This window comes from Dermacentor silvarum, chromosome 10 (assembly GCF_013339745.2).
Source record: "Dermacentor silvarum isolate Dsil-2018 chromosome 10, BIME_Dsil_1.4, whole genome shotgun sequence".
NCBI classification, from domain to species: domain Eukaryota; kingdom Metazoa; phylum Arthropoda; class Arachnida; order Ixodida; family Ixodidae; genus Dermacentor; species Dermacentor silvarum.
This window is the reverse complement of record NC_051163.1, coordinates 108,952,139-108,976,142: the sequence shown is the minus strand read 5'-3', so window position 1 is coordinate 108,976,142 and position 24,004 is coordinate 108,952,139.

Genomic DNA, 24,004 nt, shown 5'->3' with positions numbered 1-24,004 from the left:
TGCGAGTGAAACTTAAATCATTATTCAGTCGTCGTGATACGCAACTTGCACGTTCCAGCAGCAAAGACGATGACTTCAATTGATGAACATATTTGTGGAACAAGGACAGCAATGCCACGTCACGACGACTACTTAGTGCAGGAAGTGAAAGGTCAAGTTTGATTCGAGTTATGCTTGACTGCCTATTGTAATTGCGGGAAATGAAACGACTAGCTCGGTTTTGGATGGCTTCTAACATGCAGATTAGGTACTCGTGATGAGGAGACCAAATCGGGGACGCGAACTCGAGCTGTGGACGGACAAACGTCAGGAAGGCTAATTTGCGGGTGTCAGATGGAGAATTTGGTAGATTGTGACGAATGTACTCTAGTGTTTTTGAACCATTAGCGCATATGTTTGTTATATGAGAGGCCCAGGAAAGATCTGGTGCGATATGAACGCCTAGATATTTGTATAGTGAAGCTTCGGATACTAGATCCGCATTTATATAATAAGAAAAGCTTGAGTTAAAGTGTTTCCGCGTGAAAGTCATTACCTTGCATTTAGATGAGTTAAGTTTCATTTGCCAGGCGTTGCACCAGTCGCTAATGTGTTGAAGGTCGCCTTGAAGCATAAGGTGGTCCTCAAAGCTGGTAATTAGTCGGTATATTATACAGTCATCGGCGAAAATGCGCGTGCAGGAGGAGATTTTATTAGGCAGGTCGTTTATGTAAATTAGAAAAAGCAATGGTCCTAATACACTGCCTGTGGTACACAGGAATTCACATAGGTGAGGGGTGAAGCAAAATTGTTCACAACTGTAAATTGCTGACGATTAGTTAAGAAGTTACGGATCCAAGATAGCGTTAAAGAGTCTAATTGGGAGAAGATAATTTGGAAATTAAGCGGCAGTGGGCTACACGGTCGAAGGCCTTGGAAAAGTCGAGAAAGATGCAATCTGTTTGAAGGTTTTGGTCCATGTGGGAATGTACGTCAGCCGTAAACTCTAGTAACTGTGTCTCGCATGATAAACCTTTCCTGAAGCCATGCTGGTTAGTGAAGAAAAAATTATTGTTTCAAGGTGTTCGTATATGTGAGACGCTATAATATGCTCTGACCATTTTGCAGCATATGCTCGTTAATGAAATTGGACGGTAGTTTTCTGGGGAATTCTTGCTCCCGCTTTTATACACAGGTACCACTTTAGCAATTTTTCAATCGGAGGGGAGCTGGCCTAATGACAATGACTGGCGGAAAATATGGTACAAAATTTTACTAGATACCGAAATTGTATTTTTTAAAACTTTGGAGTTAATATTATCGACGCCTGAAGAGCTAGATAATTTAACACTATTCATGAGACATGCGATACCATCTTCAGTATTATCGATGGGCTCCATATACTGGCAGTCGAGATCAGCGACTTCAGGAAGAGTGAAAGATCTTCGTTTGTGAACATGGACGAAAAAAACGTGTTAAAGATTGCAGGAGATTCGCTATCAGCAAGCGGAACTTGATTGTAACCATCTGACGAGATATGGTATGAACCGCGATCAGGTGATATTGCCTGCCAAAATTTTTGTGGGTTGGACTTAAGAAGGGAGGGTAGATCATGAGAATAATATTTATCTTTAGCTTCACTTACAGCTGAGCAGTAAGCTTTCAAAAAAAGTTATATTTGTCCCAAGCCGTGGGTGAACGGATACGCTTCGTATTTGTGTACAACCTTTCTTCTTATTTCTAAGTTTATCGGCATATACAACTATATGCCATGTAAAAAAATATGCCAAACACGAGAATAGTAATCAGTCACTACTGCCAAAGCATATAATTGTGCTAGGCATTTCGAACTTTCTGTGCACGACACCATTAAAACGGTCTTCATTCCTCCAAATACGAAAACTCTGCCGTTTATGGTCGACCCAAGGAAAACATAATTTTTAAGCGTTTCTTACATCGCTTCTACATATAGGCCGTAAGCGAGGGTTTAACAATTTTTATTCACAGCGAAGCTGTTTAAGCCAGCGGTGTTTTGTCGTTCGTATCAAGAAACCACCATGAAACAACAATTAACTTTGTTGCCGAGGCGGGATTCGAGCCCACGTACCCCCGGTCCCTAAGCGAGCGTCGTAACCACTAGGGTATGCAGCCACACTTGCAGAACATACATTTATGCGACCCATATGATTGCGTTCGAGCGTCGTTGTGCACAGCTGGCGCGTTCGTACGCTCGTGCTCTGCGAGGTGAAGAGGTTTTGCGCGCTATGAAAGCGAGAGACAGACGCATTCACGGAGCGGGTCTCCAGGAACGCGGTGTCGGTGTTACAAGCTGCGCTGTGGAACACGCAGTGACGGCCGTAAGTCCGAGACGCGCGAAAACAAATTATCATCATCATAAGTAATAAGATGAAAGGTTCGCTCGCACTTCCGGAAAATGCTGGGCTACGATCGCCCAGCTTCGCTATTTCAAACGCTGCGCGGCCGAGTGCAAGATTAAGCGTTTTCCCCCCCTATGGGATACAGACGGTTTCAAGTTTTCCAACCCATTACGCTTATTAATCCCCACCCTGCCTAAAAAAAGTCGCAGTTTCGACTGAAAGGCGAAGCATCAATTGCAATGGCAAATTAGTGGACAGCTATACAAATTAAAGATATTAGTGTTATCGGCCGTAGAAACTTGTAAACATAGGCACACTAACTAAATTAACAAGCGTGGTGTCAAAACGCTGGGGAGTGAGTCAGCGCGGTAGCATCAGCGAGTGAATAAGTGACCCGTAAAAGCTAGGGATTCTGGGATGCGCCGTCTGCTCGCTGTTTCCGGTTCGAGGACAGAGCAGCCACCGCCACCAGCTTCGCCGTTGAAGCCTATATTGATGCGCTTGCAGTCCGGCTTGGTGACACACGAAGATTACCCGGTTGCAGGCGCATAGCACACCATGATCGGCTGTTCGTCCGTTGGCTGCTCAAAGTCAAGCGTTAAAGGCAAACTTATCTAACTACGGCCTTGCAGCGTCCGTGGCTGGGTCAGCTGTGCACAAGCATCAGACATGGCTGCCACTTCCAAAACTGAACTATCAGTGAACAAAAAGAATGTCACAGTTTCGCCCTAAGGGCGAAGCAATGAATGCGATAGCAACACAGCAATGTCTACGAAGTAAGGTGAGTGGCTTTGGTAGCAACAACACGCAGAACTGTTGTCGACGCCATCGGCGTTTTTCCGCGTTAGCTCAAAAGCGGTGCGCCGGTTGGTGACTGTTTGCTGGAGCTCTGATATAAATAGGCCCTTGGTGCCGCAGCTAAACGTCGCCTCCCTTCCCTCCCCCTCCCCCACGGCCTCTCGCGCGTCCGAAGAAGGCGCGTTGCTCTACATATATGGTGATTGTAAGAGGGAGAAAGAGGACGCCTACTTCTGCAGCCCTTAAGCGAGCACGGCGCAGAACGCGCGTTTGTCTCCGCCGTGCGTTCACACTCCCGTGAAAGCGCGCCCCTCGCGCCCTTCACTCGCACATACAGCGGTCGGCGCGATTTCATCTCCAAAGGACGTCATACGGAACCTCCACGGCGACGGCGACGGCGACGGCCGACGGCGACGGCGACGCCGACGGCGACGGCGACGCCGACGGCAGAATTGCTTTGATGTCCATATAATTGCTTATCGCATAAAGAAAAATGAAACGTACAGTGGAACTTATCAGACGGCGATGAGCTGTGGTAAGGCCGGACACGGATGATTCACCAAGATATTTATTTCTTTAAGATTAAAAAAAATTATGGGGTTTACGTGCCAAAAACACGATGTGATTATGAGGCACATCGTAGTGGGGGACTCAGGAAATTTGACCGTCTTTAACGTGCACCTAAATCTAAGTACACGGTGTTTTCGCATTGGCCCCATTGAAATGCAGCCGCCGTGGCCGGATTCGATCCCGATTTCTCTACATTGACTCAAGCAATAATACATTTCAGTACACGCATGCACATATAGAGGTTTTATGAAACATGGTTTTACGGCGCAAATTTGTACGGGACACAGCGAGATACATCATAATACTCGTAACCAACTAGCCCACCTTTGTTCCTTGAATACAGATAGAGATAATGCGCAGCCGTAGTATGTCGGCGATACGGCCATTTCCCCATCTTGCTGACCAAGAAGCGAGAGCTTCCAACTACGTATCATTTCAAATGAACCTCGAGTTTGGACCAGGAAATGCCGTTGACAGCGAGCAGTTTTCAAACATTTTCAGCACTTCATTTTCTAATTAGGCTAGCTGCGCCATTACTGACGATACCGGTTGCAGCGACGATCACAGCGAATTTTTTGCGCAACCCCCCCCCCCCACTTACCCCTTTGTATATCGCCGCTTCGCGCTGACGTAATTCAAGAATCCGGTGCTACTATACCAATTTCATTCCTGGCGCTGCCGTTTGGTAATTTACAGTAGAGCACTGCACGGCTCGGGCTTACCCGAAAGCCCGGGCCGGGTAGAGGAGTTTTTCACGGGCTCGGCCCGGGCTCGGGCACGGCGGTGCTTGTTGACCCGGACACGGGCCGGGCTCGGGTTTTTTGACGCAGGCGCGGGCCGGGCTCGGGCTTTCTGCGCAGTTATTCTCGGGCTCTCAACTCTGAAAAACATGTATTTTTCGGTCTCGAGCGGGTTCGGGCGGTTTCGAGTCGGGCTCGGGCCGGGCTCGGGCTTAAGGTAAAGGGGTGGCGGGCCGGGCCGGGCGGGTAACGTAGATTTTTTCCGGGCCCGGGCCGGGCCCGGGTCTCGCCATAAAAGTTGTGATCGGGCTCGGGTGGGCCACCCAATGTAAAAACGGGCGCGGGCCGGGCCCGTGCAGTGCTCTAATTTACAGTGAATCATGTCTGCATAAGAAAAAACGTGTGGCGGTGTTTGTCAAGGCTTTGACACTCTTTGAGGTTTTGGGTGAGAATGTGGCGGCCGCATTCTGAAGCAACACATGCGCAACAAATGAAGCAACAAATGCACGACAAATGAAGCAACAAATGCGGCGGCCGCATTTTAGATGAAGGCGAAAATGCTCGAGGCCCGTTTACTTCGATTTAGGTGCACGTTAAAGACCCCAGGTGGTCAAAATTTTCGGTATACATTTCCGCCGCTTCCCTTCAGGTGCCGGTTGGGCCGCGCTCGCGCTTAGTCTACGCGCGAAACGTCTCTTGTTTGCGATTGCGCCCATACGGAGGCTGCGAGTTACTGTTGTGTTGTTGAATCCCAAACCAGTAATTACGGAAGGTTGGTAGTTGCTGTTGTGTTGGGGAATCCCAAACCAGCAACGTACGCATGAAGGGGTTGATGCCAGCAGTGAAATGCCACCGACTCGCAACAGAATGCACGAAACAGACAGCCGACAAGCATGGATTACTGCTGTGCGCAGTACAGCGTAAGTAAACTCTTGTTGCAGGCGCTGACAGTTCTCGTCGGAGTTCACGCGTCCTGACAAATTGATTATGTGCACTATGCACTGAACAAGACCGGAGTTCATTCCTGCATCACTAGTACACCAATCAGTCAAGATTCTGTGAGGTACAAGGCCTCTTCGTGTTTGCACCGGCGTAAGGGAAGCAGAAATGAGTTGCACGGCCTACTTGAAATGCGTACACACGTCATATCTATGCTGTGCGGTGAAATATTCTGTACCATTCTGAATCTGTTGACGTAAAGGCAAATGACGGCTGCACGCTCGCACACAGCGGAAGACACAATGGCCCATGCACTTGCCGCAGGAAATGCAACCCTCTGTATGAGGGAGCAGGGCGACGAAAGCTTCGAAAAAAAAGCCTTACGCGTTTGTCGCGTATTTAAGTTTTCTAGCGCAAAGACCCAGCGAACAAGCTATTGCTATGGGAGTAGGTATAGCCTGGTCACACGTGCATTTTCACGTGTATAGCCGTCGTTGACTTGTGAAACGCACTTCGCCCCGACGAGGACGACGCCATCTACGCTTAACGGCGCATTAACAATTATGATGTCTTCCCCGATCGGGCGGGTTGTCTCAATGTCTCAATGATGCGTTTCTGAAGACTGGTCCATTCAGTGGCGCGATGAGAGACCGTTGCTCCAAACGCCCACTGTACCTGTCATACTTACTGCATTTTACTGAGCTTACTTTACTTTTTACGTAATTCTTCAAAACCACACGCACACGCGATGGGGGGGGGGGGGGGGGGGGGGTATATATTCGTATACACGTATAGAGTCTGCTAAACTACCGATATTTAGATTTTATTATCGACACAGCACGTAGAGAAAAGCAGACGCTTGCCCCCTCCCCAGTCGGGCCGGTTCCCCCCCCCCCCCCCCCGAAAAAACATTTCTGGCTACGCCCCTGCACGTCAACGCGATCCTAGCCGCAAAAACATGGCGTATGCGGCCTCTCCTCCCTACCTCCGCCCAGAGCCCTTCCAGCTCGCCGGGACCGCGCAGCCGCAGTAAAGCGCGGCCCTTCAACCTCCCTACCCTCCCCGGAAGCGTGGTGCACGTCTGGAATACTGCGCGCTTTTCCCGCCCTTGCGTGCGCGAGCCGCGATTGCGATTGCGATTGCCCGCTCACCGTCGCGCGCTTTAACTCGTACATACAGCGCACGGCGCGTGGCGACGATTTTATCGCCCGTGGACTTCATACGGAACCCACAGCGACGACGACAATGACGACGGCGACGACGACGGCAGAAATGCGCCTGGAGTGTAATACGATTATTGCGATAAAATATAGATTTCTTGAGTGCTCTATCTTTTTATGTAACTGTGAAAACTGACATATCAAATTTTCGACGGGTTCTAGTCGCAATAACTGCTTCATTGTTGCAGAAATGAAAATGAAAAAAAAATAAACGAAGAATAACGGAATAAATGAAGCCCACTGATTCACAAGATATCAAAGAATGCCTTTAGGACCTGTGCTAGCGTAAGGTTACTCGCAACGTTTTCGGGTAAACTGCATGTGTCATTGCTCTGGGTTTAGTGTAAGAGCGCCATTCTGACATGTATCCAATAGAGGAAAGCGTCACTGCTGTCTGTGCTATTTATGATGATGATGCGAACCTTTGTCATGGCTCGCACCCACTAAGGGGGATAGGCCAAGAATCCGGCGGCAGTGTGTAGCTAAAGAAAATTTTATTTGAAAACGAGAAACGCAAAGAAACAGAACAACAACAACAAAAAAAAAAACGACTGGAGATGTCGCAATAGCACCCGGCTTCTTTAGCTTCAGCGCAGACGCAACAGGCGTTCGTAGAAAAAAAATGAAAACAGTCTGCTGCGACATAACAAATTTCACAACTGTTTATGTTCGTCCGATAAGATTGAATATTTTTATTTGCTTTCGTTTGCGTTTGTACAGTTTTTTAGATGTTTTGCCCCTGCTTCAAGCTTCAACAATATTGCTGCCTCTATTGTCGAAGTACTTCCTGAAGGCCATGTCCCACTAGAACTTACAATAAAATTAAAATATTGCGTAAAAGGAGCTCATGAACAATTATTTGTTAAGACTGATGCTACATTTTCAATTTACCCTAGCATTCTGTCTATATTTCTTATCGGCGACTGGGCGACTAAAAAGGGCGCCGATCATGGCGCTTCCGGGTGCAATATCATTGAGGAAGAAGAAGATCAATTTCCCGTGCGTGAGTATAAATCGCTTGCCTTTGTTTTGCAGTGCTTTTATAAATTTTCTGAGGCCGGATTATGATAAATGCTCTGGAAATCAGGTTAAATGAGTATGCGTTATCCGTACAAGAGTTCAAGAGGCGAAAAACAAAGCTGACACACTCAATTTTACGCAATTTGAGTGCGATGCTCCCAGCTATGCTATGACGGCACGTACCGTACTACACGGATTGAAATAGTTACACTCGGAGCGCGTGGCCGCTGGTACATGCAGCGCCGCCCAGATGAGTGATCATGTGACTCAAGGTGTTGCATTGTGGTATAGCGCTGAGGGGTGCGTGCATATACGCGTGCAGAATTGCTCCTTCGGTCGCCAACCGAAGCCGTCCTGAGCTCATCACACTGCCAGCGTTGGCGTGACGTGCCAGCAAGGCACGTCTTGTGTTCGCCATATATAACTACCTGTGGCTCGGATTGTGCTGACGCAGTACGACCAACAATGTCGGGAGTTATGATTTCGAGGCTGAAATAAGAAGGCGTTTCTTGTCGGCCGCTCCACAGGTGTTCGGTGTTTCACAACGTAAACTTTCCGTTCTTTTGTCCAGATGTTACTCATGTCTACGAACGCACATAAGGCGCAATCTCGTAGCTGAATCCTTTGTCTACTTGCACAGCATGCGTGCCGCATCGCCAAAACGCGTGTAACGGGAGCGTCGTGTGCTCGCGCAGGCGCGCAAGCAGACGACGCTGCAATATGGGCGGGCGCACCGCCGAGCCCATTTCGGTCGGCATACGCAGGCGCGCTTTTAAGCGCGCAAGCCTTGCAGTGTGGCAAGCCTGGCAGTGTGGTGAACTACAGGCCGGCTAGTTGGCCGATCGGAAGGAGCAATTCTGCTCCGTAGATGTTCTCTCCCTCGAGCTATACCACAATGCAACACCTTGGTACCATGAGCGCCCACGGGCTGCGCTGCATGTTTCCCAGCGGCCACGCACTCCGAGTGTCCTATTTCAATCCGTGAGTAATGTACAAGGAAAATGGACGACAGGGCATGGAAGCACTTGGTTTTCTTTTAAGCGAAGCTTTGTACCTCTACCAGCCAAGGGTTCGGTCGTGTCCGTCGTTGTAATCAAAAAACGATCCCGACGAAGCGCTAACAATTGCAGGTATAGCAGTATAGCTTACTGAATTCAGGCATTCAGCGTACAACTAAGCACTCGTTTTCGCAAGAAAAACCACAAAAACAAGCTTCAAAGTGATGAGCGACATGATGGATAAGGGCCTGCGGGCAAACAACGGAAACAGGCTCGGCGCGGTCCGTAAGATTAGATTGCAGCTGTTGCCAAAGCTATGCAGCTGCTTGAAAGAGGGTTGACGTCATTCGAAACCCTTCCAGCCTAGTAACTGCTTCTGTTCATTTTCTAGACTACCCCACTATGGGTAGACCACGGAAAGTAAACACGGCAGAAGAAGAGCGTGAATATAAGGCTCGGCGGAAGAACAAAATCGTCTCGCTCAACAGCGTCGTAGGCAAAACCCAGCAGCTCTCGCACAAGATGCCGAACGTATGCGTCATGCCAGGCAGCAGGACCCAGCTTATGCCACTAGAGAAACTGAACGTGTGCGTCAGGCCAGGCAGCGGGACCCAACATACGTCGTCAGAGACGCCGAACGCAAGAGGAGCGCCCGCCGCGAGGACGACGAGAGGCGCGAAGCGGAGAACGCTGCGAACGGCGCAAGTACCACACTGATCATTTGGCCAAGTTCAAGGGAGCTAATTCTAAATTTAAGAAGAAATTTCTCGACGTAGAGTTTGGGATTCACTTGCTCCGTGTGCGATCGACTGTTGTTTCAACACGATCTAACGTGCATCGCAAACGTTAGGAATGCAGCGAAGAAGAAAATTGCACTCGGCGTGTGATCGAGTAACTTCTCGGGAGCGGACCGTTGCGAACTTTAAAGTGTGTGGTGCCTGCAAAGACTCGTTACTCGAAGATAAAGTGCATCAACTCTCCAAGACTAACGGATACGTATATCCTCCGATCCCCGCACATCTGTCTCCGCTAAACATAGTAGTGGAACGTCTGGTGGCACCTAGGATTCCGTTTATGTCAATCCGACGTCTCTCTCACGGAGGCTGACAGTTTGGGATAAAGGGCCAAGTCAGTCAACGTCCCCATTGACCTACAAAATATCAAGTGCGCCGCAGTCACCGTGAGGGTGGCGTAAAAAGCTTCGCTTTCCAACCACCTTCACAGGGTGGATTGGCGGGCAATTTTTTTCAATAGCGTTCGGTTGTCTCTTCAGGTAGTTTTGTAACTAATATTCTTACACAGAACCACAGCGCTGCTTTTTTAACGTCGGACGCTGTGGCGGTAACCGGAGGAAACTTCTCGTATGTCGTCTGACATACAAGCAATGTCAAAAGCTTGTGCCAAGCGGCTCTGGTGAAAACGGTTAATTTCAGCTCCGATATTATTTTCAGCCCGTAAAACGGAAGTTGAGTCTGTTGGTCGCGTAACATTAATAGACGGAGCAAAGCTGAAATCCAGGCTGCCGGCCAAGTATTATGAATTCTATCGGTTTATTCCCAGGTAGCGTTCCCCGTACATTTTAGGTCGCTCATATTTTCTCGTTGGGCGCCGCAGTCGAAAAAAACAAAGAATACCTTTCATTTCTCTTCTGGACGAAGTGGATGTTCATCTTTAGCCACGTTGATATAATTCTAGCAGGATGTCGGCCTCTGGGCACTTATAGAAATGAGGATCGTTGCCCAGGGACATGTGACTACCGTCAAAGGTATTCGCCCATAAGAATATGCTTTAACAGTGCCAAAAGAGGCGTGGAAGAGAACCGGAGTTACCTAAACAGTGTGACACACGACAAAGGATATAAGCGGCACGAAGTATACGGTGTCCTTCGTCGCCCTGTTTAACGATCTGCTTTACAGACTTGAACAGATCTCAACAAGATCTACCAACCAGGGGGCCCAATCGACCGCGTTGTTGAGAATGGTACAAGCTCAAGACTTGTTTCTCCCAAGACTATTGTAGCATAACAAGTCGCCTCGTCAAGGTCTGTCGTCAGATGCCCCATTTAAAATAGCGCTTTTTGCAGTGGCTTTTCCTCCTTTGTCGGCCACGTACCCGGTAGTGTGAATTTAACACCCAGATCTCGGTGAATTAAATCTACAAGGCTTAAATTCAGGGTAAAAATTAAAACTGATCCACGTTTGCACTTTACGGAAATGTTCAGGTGTTTCTGTGCCAGAATAGTCGGTAAGTATGCAGGACACTACAGTCGTAGCTGTCGGCACGCCATGCAGTGCTTGCTGAATGTGCAATACAGTCACAAGAGCAATACAGAGGGCCCATTGCTGCCTTGCCTTGTCTTTTGGTGCAAGCTGTGCTCCTGCTTCGCCATGCAGGTCTCCGTGCCATGGATGCCTCTGGTGAACCGGGAGCAGCGTCGTCGTCGGCGTTGACACTCGAGCTTGACTCGATGGATGGGAGCTGCGAGTCGATCAGTTTCGACTCCACGGTGAAGGTCAGGCTGCTCCCGGGCTCTTCACGACGCGACGGTGGCGACGCGGACTGTGTCGAAGATGACCTGCGTGACCGGAACCGGAAGCGGGCTCGCACTCCCTGGTCGATGTCGCACCAGCGCATGCTCGTCGCTGTCTTCGTGGTCGGCTTCCTGTTCACCGTGGTCGTGGGCGCCGCCTACTTCCTGGATACCGATCACAGCGACGTCGCCCCCTACCGGCCAATGATCCAAGCCGCTCCTGCGTCTGTTCGAAGCGACACTGGCAACGTCACTTCTATGATGCACTAACAGTTGTTTCGTGAGACGCTTGCCTCTATTTTACGTGTGTTCTGATTCAATTCCCGCATAAAAATAAAATAAACCACTGGATGAGGTATTTATTTGAATCTACCTAAACTAAAACATTAGTGTTCATTTCTTTATCGAGGAAGTAATTTTCTGCACTAAATTAATCAGAGATTGAACCCAAGAGAAGCATCGGGGTAATTCACTTTCGAAGCTAATGTTTGATGTGTTATAGGGTTAACGTTTCACAAGGACTAAACGGCAATGGAGAATAATTGAAGGACTCTCGAGGGAGTTTAAGCTGCTTGATGGCTTTAAAGAAGAGCTGACTTGAAGAACACGATGCGTTTTTTCTTCCAGCTTTCATTTTAATGTGGCCTCCACAACTCGTTAATAAATCAACGGCTTTACCGCATTTACCTCTCACTGTTGCGAACTGCTACTGCGAATAGGTTTTTATGTCTGTGCAACGATGAAATTGGAATGCAAATATGGTATACGATGACAGACCATCAAAAATGTTTTATGCTCAGTGTAAAGTAGAGACCGCTAGGGTATTATGACCATGACAGAGCACAACTGTTGGAGTGCCAACAAGTTTTCATTGTTACCGAGTGGTGGTAATTATGAGGCACGTGCAATTATATAGTATAAACTGAGTTTTGTTTTTTACTATGTTCCTTTTTAAACGTATAAAAGAAACGTATCATCTTACGCTAAAGCACTGGTCCAAGTTGTCTACTTGCTATAGCCAATACGTATGTTCTCTTGGTCGTGATGCCGTCATGGTCGCTCGTGGTTGCCCATTATGATGAACCAGTGGCCCGAGCTGTCTACCTGCTTGGGCCACTAGATGCGTCGTGGTCGTTTCATTGTCGTCATTACAGCTTCGTGACATCTTGCTGTCTTCACGCTCTGCTCATCACACCTTCTATCCGGACACAGTGGCACAAGTTGTCTAATAGCTTCGGCTACTAGTTATGAGCTCGTCGTCGTGATGCCTTCGTGATCTTTGCATCACCGTCATTCCAGTTTTGTCATCCGGAAATTTTCACGCTTGGTCGTCATGCATTCGTTGTCATACCGCAATAGTTACGCCGTCGTAGTCGTTCAATGGCCGTCATTCGAGCTTCGTGATCTGCCTCTGGTCATGCCTCCGCGATAACTCCTTCTACTCGGACCCAGTGGTCCAAGTAGTAGCTTGGGCTACTACATATGTGTTCGCGGTCGGGATGCTGTCGTGATAGTTGTGTCGTCGTCATTCCATCTTTGTCATCCGACTCTCGTCATGCCATCGTCATCAGGCAATCGTCGTCACACAGTTAACGTCGTCACAGTATCGTTTGATTTCTGTCATCACTTCTATAACGTCATCCCTTTGTCGTCATACTGCCTTCCTCGTTCCATCGACGTCAGTCTTTCTTCTTCAATGTATTGTAATCAAACTGTGGTCATTCAATCCTGATTATGCCACTCTTGTCTTGCAGTCACAGTGAGACAGTCGGTATTGTGCCTCCATTGTCAGACCATCGTCGTAATGCCGTCGTGGTCATGCCATCATCGTCCCTGTAGCTTCGTCATCGGACTCTCGTCATGCCGCCGGCGTCACAACACCGTCGTTATACAGGTTTTGTGATACAGTCATCGTCACGCCATTGTCACCAAACACTCGTCGTCCTTTTAGTCGTCCTCAAGGCGTTATCATGCTATCACCGTCACGTATTCGTTGTCATACCGTGGTCGGGGTGGTGTCACGTACGTTTCATCGTCATCATTGTAACTTCGACACACGACTCTCGTCACACCGTCATGGTCATAACCGTTGTCTGCATTTCATCGTCGTCACGTTGTCGCTTCACTGTTGTCATCACTTGAGTATCGGCTACCCAATGTCACGCTCTCTTCATCATACCACCTTCGTCGATCCACCGACGTCATTTCCTTGTTCGTCCTTCTATCGTAATCTTGTTGTCGCCGTTCTCATGTCACCGTCATCATTGCATAGTCATCCCAGATATGCTATCATGCTTTAGTTGTCATACCGTCGTCTTGATGCTGTCTTGGCCGTGCCCAACGTTACTAGACTAGCTTCAGTTGTCAAACTCTCCGCCCGTGCGCTTACCGCCGCAGTCGCCACTCCTTTGGCAGCCGCCAGATGGCGGCGCCGCTCCACTGCGCTCCACTGCAGACGGCTCGCCGCAGCCTTGAGCTAGTGCGGACTGGCAGCTTGCGCGTGTTTCACGCTCGCTGGCGTTCTCCCTAGTCCGAATTAGTGATGCCATGCGAAAGCAGTATCCACCTACAGTAGTAAGATATATCGGGCTAGTTGGTTTATACTGAAAGAAGGGTAAACTGCACGATAGGCAGAAACGCATACGGCAAAGGACAGAAGCTGCGTTTCTAAGTGCCGTGTGTTTCTTCGTGTCGTCTTAACCTTTCACGCAGTTTACTTTTCCCCTACAGCAGCTTGGGAGTTTTCTGGCTACTTTTACTTGCTTAATTAACACTTTGGTTTGGGGCAGTTAAACGCCAGCTAGCGAGACCAAATTTATTATCCACAAAAATAATAGCACAACTTTCTTGTAAACCAGTGAATGCTTTATTAAACAAAACGAAGTAAAAAACTTAGGTTAGCTTCCACTGGAGGCGCAATGCTAAAGAAACAGCGGAGCTGATGGGCACCTAGGTAGTCCTGGCTTTTTGGCTAGGCTAAGCACTGCCAAGTCATCCCCAGCATTTTTCGGAATTTATTGATTATTGATCGATTAACTATCAGCTATTAATTGCCAATCGATTGGCTGTCGCAAGGTATCGAACACGTATTTGGGCTAGGCTAAGCACTACCAAGTCATCCCAGCATTTCCAAAATAATTATTGATCGATAATCGATTAATTATTGATTGGGTATCGATTGACTATCGCAAGGTATTGGCCACGTATTTGGGCTAAGTTAAGCACTACCAAGTAATCCCCAGCATTTCCCGGAACTTATTATTTGTCGATTATCGATTAGCTAATGATTGGCTATCGCAAGGTATTGGCCACGTATTTGGGCAAAGCTATAAGCACTACAAAGTCATCCCCATCATTTTCCGGAATTTATTGATTATTGATCAATTATCGATGAGCTATGGATTGACTATCATTTGCCTATCGATGACTAACTAAACTTAAGTAGTCCCAACCATGCTTAGCTATAGATACCAGGCTCAGCGTCCCTAGTTCACAGTGGTATATATGTGCCATTGCGCTTGGACCCTTTCTGCAATGCCGCCAGGATCGGCCCACATTTTTGGATTCAGCAGACACATTACGCCCGGCTTAAACAGTTCCGCTGTTAAAACAACTGTATGCCCCAGATATATAGCTAAGACCTAAGGTGTCAGAAGGGACATAAGGCAAATGATTTGCCCCCACGTTGAAACTAACTCCACCTACAGCAGCTTGGCACGTTTCCTCGCTGACTTTACTTCAAGACTGGATCCCCGCCGCTGCTATAGGAACCTTGCGTAAAAATGCATTTTTATGCAGGGTTCCTGCAAGGTATGCATGCATACATGCGCGTGACTAAATAAAATTTAATGATGTGTGCACTCAGTTCCTGAAAGTGCAAGGGGCACCCAACACGACTCAGCGTATTCTCTGACTGCTCTTCGAAGATGGTCCAGAACAGACATCTCTCTTCGTTCGCGTTTCTTTTTCGGCTAGTTCGACAGGTACGAGGGAAGATTCGGGAACACTTTCGGCACCGCACCCTCGGCGAGTGTCCACTTTCCTCGTGGCACCTCAACCGTCTATCCGTTGATAATATGCACATAAGACCTTAAGATGTCCTGCTCATGAATGTGTAACTCACACACCTTGGATTTCGCAGAGAATTCCCCGTCGGCACGAGGAATCGATCTGTTCAACGCTGAGCGAAGCGTCGCATTGCTGAGAGCACAGAAGTGGCGCGCGGAACTGTCGAAATCGTTCGATAGCCGCTTGTGCAGCTAGGAACGCAGCACATCGGCATCGTTTGCTAATATCCTAAACAAACGCGGCTAAGGCTGCAGTTTTGCGGATGACATGCTTCCTGAAATCCGCCGTCAACAACCAACCACAGAATTCACCAACGCTGCACCGCATGTTTCGTCCGACCAGTCCGCGTAGCCGGCTAGTGGGAAGTGAACCTGCGTGCGACTGCAGCGCCATGAAGGCTGCGGGCGGGTGGCGGTTTCGCGCAACGCCGCCGAGTTTGACAACTGAAGCTAGTCTAGTAACGTTGGTCATGGCATCGTCGCCATTCCCGCTTCCGGCACGCCATCACCGTCATACAGTGGTCTTCATCTCATTGTCATCACGTCATCCTCGTCACGATGTCGTCGTTATAGCATCGTCATAATTTATGTAACGATATCTCATTGTCGTCACACCACCGATCAATATCATTCCTTTTTTCGTCATTACAAGGTCATTGCGTCAGCGTCGTACAGTGCAGTTGCCGCCATGCACCCACCGTGGTTGCTCAGTGGCTATGGTGTTGGGCTGCTGAGCAAGAGGTCGCGGGATCGAATCCCGGCCACGGCGGCCGCATTTCGATGGGGGCGAAATGCTAAAACACCCGTGTACGTTAGGTGCACGTTAAAGAACCCCAGGTGGTCCAAATTTACGGAGTCCCCTACTACGGCGTGCCTCATAATCAAATCGTGGTTTTGGCACGTAAAACCCCTAATTTAATTTTTTTTGTTGCCTCTATGCTCATGGGCGATCTTTTTAAGCTAGTGCCATAACAAAGTGGGACAATATCGGTGTATGCGGCATATAGCCGAAGCAACGAATGTATCATAATTACCACTAAACGTGTTAAATAAACGTGACTTCAAGGATATAATCTGTTGCTACATTGCTCGAGTGCTATTTGCACTAGCATCGAGAGTGATTGTGAGATGAGTTCTGCCGTAATTTGTTTACGGGTACCGTTACCAGACTAAGCATCGCAACACTTACCACATAAAATATCGGCTAGATATCGCATCACTGCTCCTTATTTCGACTAAACGGCACATTTCTTTTATGTGGATAACTAGCTAACTAGACAAGTTCAATTACGCAACTATAATGCGTTGGGTTTGTGGCACAGGCTTCATTGCCAAAGTTTTTGAACGTTTTCGGGAAACCCCAATGAAGTTATTTACATGACGTTATCGTTTACGCGGTTTTTCGAAGCCATGGGGAATTCCACGAAAGAAAAAAAAAATTGACATTGTTGCCCGCTTGCACGTCTGGTTGCACAACAATACTTGCACAGTGCAAACGTATGTTTGCAAATTTGCATTGTGCCTAATTGTCCATTGTAAAGACCATAAATTGATCCCGGCGTCAAGGCATCAACACTGTGAACGTAAAAATAGGCTACCCTCTAACTTACCAAGTGATAGACGGGCTCTGAAACCGGATAGAAACACTCGTCGGATTGTATTGCGACGTCCAGTGGAAACGTGGCTGAGAGCGCGAGAAAAAAATTTCGTCAGCCCTTCCACTCCCTGACGATGGATGATAAGCGAAGCTTGTTCCTTTATATATATAACCGTCCCCTTTTTCATAAAGTTTGCTTAATAGAATGTACCCTTGTTCTTCATCCTGCCTTAGAATCTCTTCATTCATTCATACTTGTGTCGCTCTTCGTCGCAGTGGCTCACACTGATGAGGGACAAGTTGTTGTCGAACCACATAGGCTTGCGTTCGGTTCGATGTCTCGAGTTTGCTCGGTGGCGTGGTTAGCACCATCCGCCCGCCATTGCCGCTTGCGATTCTTCGAAATTTATTTGCTTAAAAATTAAATGTGTCCGTCACGTAAGACAATGAACGGATCACGCCCCATTAAGCAATGGCTCATATCCCCGTCAACGCGGCCTTCCCAGTACGACGACAGAAGAGAAGTGAAATTCTACGCTGGTATGATTAGCGGTAACGCAGCCAGCTGTGGAAGCAGATGACGACGAAGAACGCGGATCAAATTGCACATTAACTGTAGTTTCACAAACAGTATCTAATCAGGTGCCCAATTCTCGGCCAATCCCGCAAAGTGAGTACGTGCCATGTTTTAAGGACATCATCAGCGGCACGAGCGCAAACCGAGGGGTGCCAACGAGCCAGCTGCCGAAAAAGACGACGACGCTAGAGCCAATGCTGATGATGATAGTTGTGGCGTACATGGACGCCACCGAAATCTGTGGCTCATAAGAAGCTTCGCTTGAAAACAGAGAGCCAACTTCAGTGATACCTTCGGCTAAGAACTCATTTACTGCGACACCAACATTGTCCCACAGTGGAGAGCAGAATTTAGTTTATGCTTGCCGGCTTTTTACTCAAATAACCTGAGTTGTTTTTCTTTCTTTGTATCTCCTTTGTTTTTACGCTACTTCCGTTCCGTATGACACCTAATTCATATTTTGGGGGGGAATTCGAACTACGTACATGGATAAACATTAGCACTTTGAGACGCCCCACGTTTAAGTACATTAGATTTATTTAGGTCAAAGGCGTAAGTGGAACTTTGTTTTCGTAGTGAATTGGCCGATGGCTTTCGGTTTTTCTGTTTTTGTTCGAGTCTGTTCAACATTGGATATTTCAATATATTTGTTACAGGCGATCATGCTGCAACGTACTGATCTTCGTTTCTTTTGTTTATTGTCAAGGTTAGGTTCGTTTGTGGTCAGTGTAATGTTTTTAAAACTTGTGTAAAACAATCGCATTTCCTGTTTTTACCTTCAGTACACTTTTAAAAGTTTGCACCCTTTGGGGCTTATCTTGTCGCACATCAATAATTGTCATCTGCCTTGCTGGCATTTCCTTTCTTGAAATCTCTACGCTCGCTACTTTCTTGTCGAGAATTCTCTGTCACGCTGATAACGCGCATGCCTTTCGTGACCGCAAAGTACCGGGGCGCAGCGTTAAAGAACGAAAATGCGGCCAGATAACCAATGGTGGCTATTGTTCTGGGACAAGATAAACTCCAAAGGGTGCGAACTTTTTCAAGGATGTCGGACAACGCCGAGCACCTACCTACCCGGCGTTCCGGTTAAGTGGAATGTGAGATGACCGTCACACTTGAGGTCATCTTAGACTGTTTCCTAAATTCTGTGTAAATCAATAATTAGGCCACAGGTCATGAGACAGTTGCTAGGATAAAGACTTCCTGCTTTCCCGACTCGATGACTCGTTTTAAAAGTCGCCCCTATGGATTAGTCAGCTGTGCTGCCAAAACTTCTCCAACTGATATGTTGAGCGAAATGATGCATTGCCTACGAGATTCAGACTTTTATCATTTGCATGGCTGCTATATCGCCCACTTCACGGTTTTAAGTACTGCGAGCTGTCATGTAAACTACCTAGTGTTACCACTGTGACGTTTTTACATTGGCATTGACGTTGTTGATGTTTTCGACGTTACTTTCCACCACCCATCGGACTCTCAGCGAATTTTTCGTGTGGGTACTAGACATGATTAAGTTCTGCCGTCATCATTGTCATGTACGCCTTCTTCGTGCCGCCGACGCTGTTTTCACGACCATGACAACGAATAATTATGGCGGAACTGTTAATGCGAATGAAAGTGCTCGAAAACGTCACACAGGTGTATTTCTGAAAATATTAAAAAAAACGACCTACCGCTCAAAGTTTATGTTTTCAGACAATGCGGCAAATAATAAGGGAAACACGCATGGAAATATTCAAGCCTGCGTGTCACTTATGGGTTCAATGAAAATTGTTAAACCTTCTTTTTCAGCGCATTTAGTGGCGTAATATCACACGCTTCAAATGTATTTCTACTTGCCTGAGAGTGCTAGAAATGTCAGTGGTTTCAAATTTTTACGAAATTGGAACGCCTAAATGTGTGACGTGTCCGAAAAGTTCGAAGGGTGGAGGGTAACTATATATGCTTTGAATTGCACCGACCAATCATTGACATAAAAATCCACGAGTAATAACACCGGTGGTTTTCGCACGTATGTATTTAACGTTTACTTCTCTTCCCCCAATTTTGAGGCAGTATAAAAAACATGCAGTTGTTTTTCCTCGGCATCCTCGGCGAACTATGCGAGACACGGTGTTCTTATTTCGTTGATGTAAGACGCACGTTGTGAGTGACAAACGTTAAATTTATAATCTGGGTAGTTTAGTTTTCAGCTTTTGGAGACAGTATTCCAGCGTATCACGCTGTCGTTATCTGTAATGTTTACTACAGTCCTAAAACAACAGTACCGTACAATTTTAAGTTCAGCAAGAATAGGGGATAATTTCAAGTCTTATTTGTGGAACAAGTTTCATACCTCTCGCTTGAATGTCTACCTCCCCCCTAGACGTCATTCAAGTGAGAGGTATGAAACTTGTTCGGTGAAAGGGGGAGCTGAGTCTCACCCCGATCACCCATACTCTCTGACGGGTGAAAATAAAGTGCTTTCTCTCTCTCTCTCTCTCGCTTGAATGTACGAGATGGAATTATTTATTGAGTTCTAGTCATTTCGGTATTTTCAGGAGTATTATAAGAATTGTACTTGGTTTCTAAAATATTCTGGGGGAGCTAATAAAGCCCCCTTGTTGATATTTGATGAAATTAAGGGGCAGGTTATGAGTCAAGTGTATGCAGAGTTCGAAGTCGGGGGGAATATAGTTTTTACAATCAGTGAGGAACGCAAGTCCTCACTTGCGTTCAATTACCAGTGTGTTTTATACGGGGCGGAAAATTTAGTAAGTTGCCCTGGTGTCACTACAAATATCACCAAGATCAAGTTAACGCGAACTAGCGGGAGCTATATCACAAATTTGTGTGCGAAGATAAACGCATGCGGACAGACTAGAAGGTTTGTGAAGATTCATTTAGCAAGTGCTTGAACGTTTCATGCTGCACTTTTCTGCTACGCTTCCTAAAGTCGCGACAAAACTCTGCGTTACACGAAGCTTGTATTTTGTAGAATTGTGGGGAATTTTCACTGCAATGTGTCCTGAAGTTTCCAGGTTCCAGGCTAAATTAGATGCGTTTAAAATCATTATTGAACCTTCGCCGTTTTGTATTTCCGTGCATGATTCGAGTATTATACGTGGTTTCTCAGATGTTCTCGATGAACTATAAAAGCCCAAACCTTTCCAGCGCTCGATTTGCCCGATCACGTACCTTTGGCGGCGGAGGTCCAAACATGTCTGTTCTCAAAGAACAACCATGCTGATGCTCACTGGCAGCAGACATGGTTCTGAGAACCAGCTCCAAGGAAAACACTTATATTTCCACGATTCGCTAGGAATTGTTTACTCATGCTTGCCTTTTCTTCTTTATCGAAAGCGAGCACCAGAACTCTGAGCAGCGCGTCGGAGAGACCCACACATCAGCGGCTCCACTGCGCACAGTTGCAACATCGCTGGCTTCCATTTGCTTCGCCTGTTATCCGATAGGCAAAGAATATACAGGAAAATGTGACACGTCTCAGTGGACACTGATTTCGGTATGTAGTAACGTCTGAGGCGTTCGTGCCACTAACCACGCGGGAAGCCGTGGCCAGGGTTGGATCGATAGCGTCGCGGAAATGGCGCGAACAGCAGCAGCACCAAAAGTACGGCGACAAGCGTAGTAACGCACACGTATCCAAAGACAGTCACCAAGGCAGTCTTCCGGGCACTGACCTTGATAGGTTGCTCTATTTCTTCGTCAACTCGCTGACAGAAGACTGGGGTACTCGAGCTACGGTTGGCTACCGCCATGTTGGACGAACGCAAGGGAGTCCCGCTCGAAGACGAAGCGAACATTTCTGTGAGAGAGCTGAGCAATGTTTGGTCGCTGTTCTTGCAGTTTTCCTCACCGAGTGGCACAAACCCACTGTGATGATTGGGCCAGAAGCCGTGTGGTGATTGAAAACATAAATTGAGCATGTGCTATAGACATATCAGTGCGATTAGAATTCTTCAATTCTTCAATCATATTTCGGTCAGCTGGTGTCAGTAAACACAAACATGTGGGCATATTCGGTGTTTTCCCAACTTTGTTCAGTTCACAGCAGTTTCCCTGAACAAAATTCTATTTCAGAGTTACTGTGCCGAGTCGTATGTTTCAGCACGTTCCGATGTACAGCATCACAGCGCATGGTACCCCTTCAACATAAAACCTTGTTCGCTGTCAAAAGTGAACGATCACTTAGTTTTCTTTCAAATAGCAAATTACTCTTTTCTTTTCTAGCAGGGAGAATCAGAAAGTATTTGTCCCTATTTTTTACTAGGCAAAATGTGGTACGTACATACAGGTAATAACAAATATACGTACTATTCTACATACCTGACACTACTTTTCTGCATAGTCCCCACACCCATTCAGGCATTTGTCCCATCATAGCGCTAAATTGCAGATGCCTCTGTGGTATAATTCATCCGGCTGACTCTGGAACCACATCTCAGTGCCATGCAGGTCTTCACGGCCTTTTGCCAGCTCACAACACCATCACCTCACACTTCTCAAAGCGAGACACATTTCCCCACACGTGAGCTCCATTTCCTTGTGGATTTCGATGGGCGTTCGTCCCACAACTGCTCCATAGAAAACGAATCACACTTCGTTGCTCGTACGCCGTGGACGTGTGAAGCACAACCGCCATCTTCAACAACTGGTAGCCGCGCCATGCCGCGGAGCTGCGCCGGTGCAATAAAGGTCCACCGCTGGGACTGGATACGTTGACTTCGCATTTACAGCCATAATTTGGCTAAAAAAATTGAGGCAAGGAATTTCTGACTCGCCCTCGTATGTTTTTCTCACATCATTTATCTTTACAAAATTATTTTCCCATTTTCAGGAATCATTCCGTTTTTCTTTAATGCCCCGCATTGGGTCTGGCAGTTTCACAATAGACTAAGCAATAAATTATTTCATGCCTTATAAGTATAATGAACTTAGCGGAGGGTTTCCATTCATAACAAATGTGTCGAGAGAAAACACACAACTTAGCGCAATACCCGTTTGCTGAAAAATGTCCGCTTCTACTGGGAAAACTTTCATGGTTACGTTTCATGGATATGTTTTCGTGGTTACAGTCATAACATTAGTGGCCTTGCGCAACATCATGTATGTGCTCGTGGTGGCAATGCATTGTGGTCGTTTCATTGTCATCATTCCAGCATCGTGATATCTTACTCTCATCATCCCGTCGTCTTCATGGCTTCTATCCCGACCCAGAGGCCCAAGTTGTCTTATAGCTTAGGCCACTAGGTATGAGGTCGTGACGTGGCGTCGCGTGGCGTCGATGCTCGTGACGTGCCGTCGCAGCTAACAGGAAATTGAGTGCCGTTTCAGTCCTACAGACGACAGACGCCGGCGTTTTCGCTCAATGGTCCATTTGACGCTTTCGCATCGATAACGATATCTCATTGTCGTCATGCCGTCGTCGTTATACGCCTTTGTCGTCCGATCGGTACTATTCCTTCGTCTTCATTGAATGCTGATTGCGTCGGCATCATGCGCCTATCGTCATGGGCGACCTTGGCAATCGAGTGCCATTGCAAAGTGGGACGATATCGGAGTATGTGGCATATAGCTGAATCAACGTGTCACAATTATCACTAAACGTGTTAAATAACGTAATTTCAGGAATATATACTGTCGCAGCATTGCTAGATTCTTATTCGCTCTACCATCGACAGTCATCCTGAGATGATCGAGTTTTGCCGTAATTTCTAATTACGCTTTTCAGGGACGTCCACAAGCTACGATTCGCAAACAGAGCAAGACTTAACTGCGACATTTGAGATTATTGTCATATCCCGGTGTTGGGAGAAATGTGGCAAGATCAGATCCGGCCAGCAAGTGCACATCCTTCGGAAACTACCGTCTGAATTGAACACAGCTTGCCCGAGGTAGCCAGAGACAACCATATATATTTGTGTTTAAATGTTTTTGATTTAAATGAAACATAACTTGTACTTATAAAGAAAACACTCAGAGCCCTTCCACTATGTGAAGATGGAAGACCAGCGAAGTTGTACGTGTTGATACCTATATTGAGTTAGGTATGGTTAATTGCTATGTTGAGTGAATAATGACCCATACATATAACGTCGTTGTTATCTTTCTTTCTTTCCTTCCTTCTTTCTTTCTTGTCCCTGGCTCATACCCGCATATCCAATGTGGGTATGTGCCACATGCGATTTTATTATCGTTAATCGTGAGGTAACTGACGGGCATGTGATGTTATTGATGTCATGACCTATCAGTCATGTTAGTCATACATTCGTACCATTCTATGCCATATTTGGTACATACGAAGTCAACGAGCGACGTGTCAGAATTGCTGCATACGCCGGTCGGTCGCCATTACCGGGTCGACACAGACGCCATCTCCTGTAACCTAGCCCTTAAGTGCTTCTCTGTAAAATTACAGCGCAACACTAAAGCCCCAACTACTGCTACGCTTCGAAACGCACGAGCAGGGGTCCAATAAGGTCACTTAGCGGCATCTAAAAAAAGAAAGGTCTTAATCAGCATAGTATGATGTTTTAGAGGTGAAAACACGCTTTTTTTTAAACTAAAATCGGTAACTATAGCGAC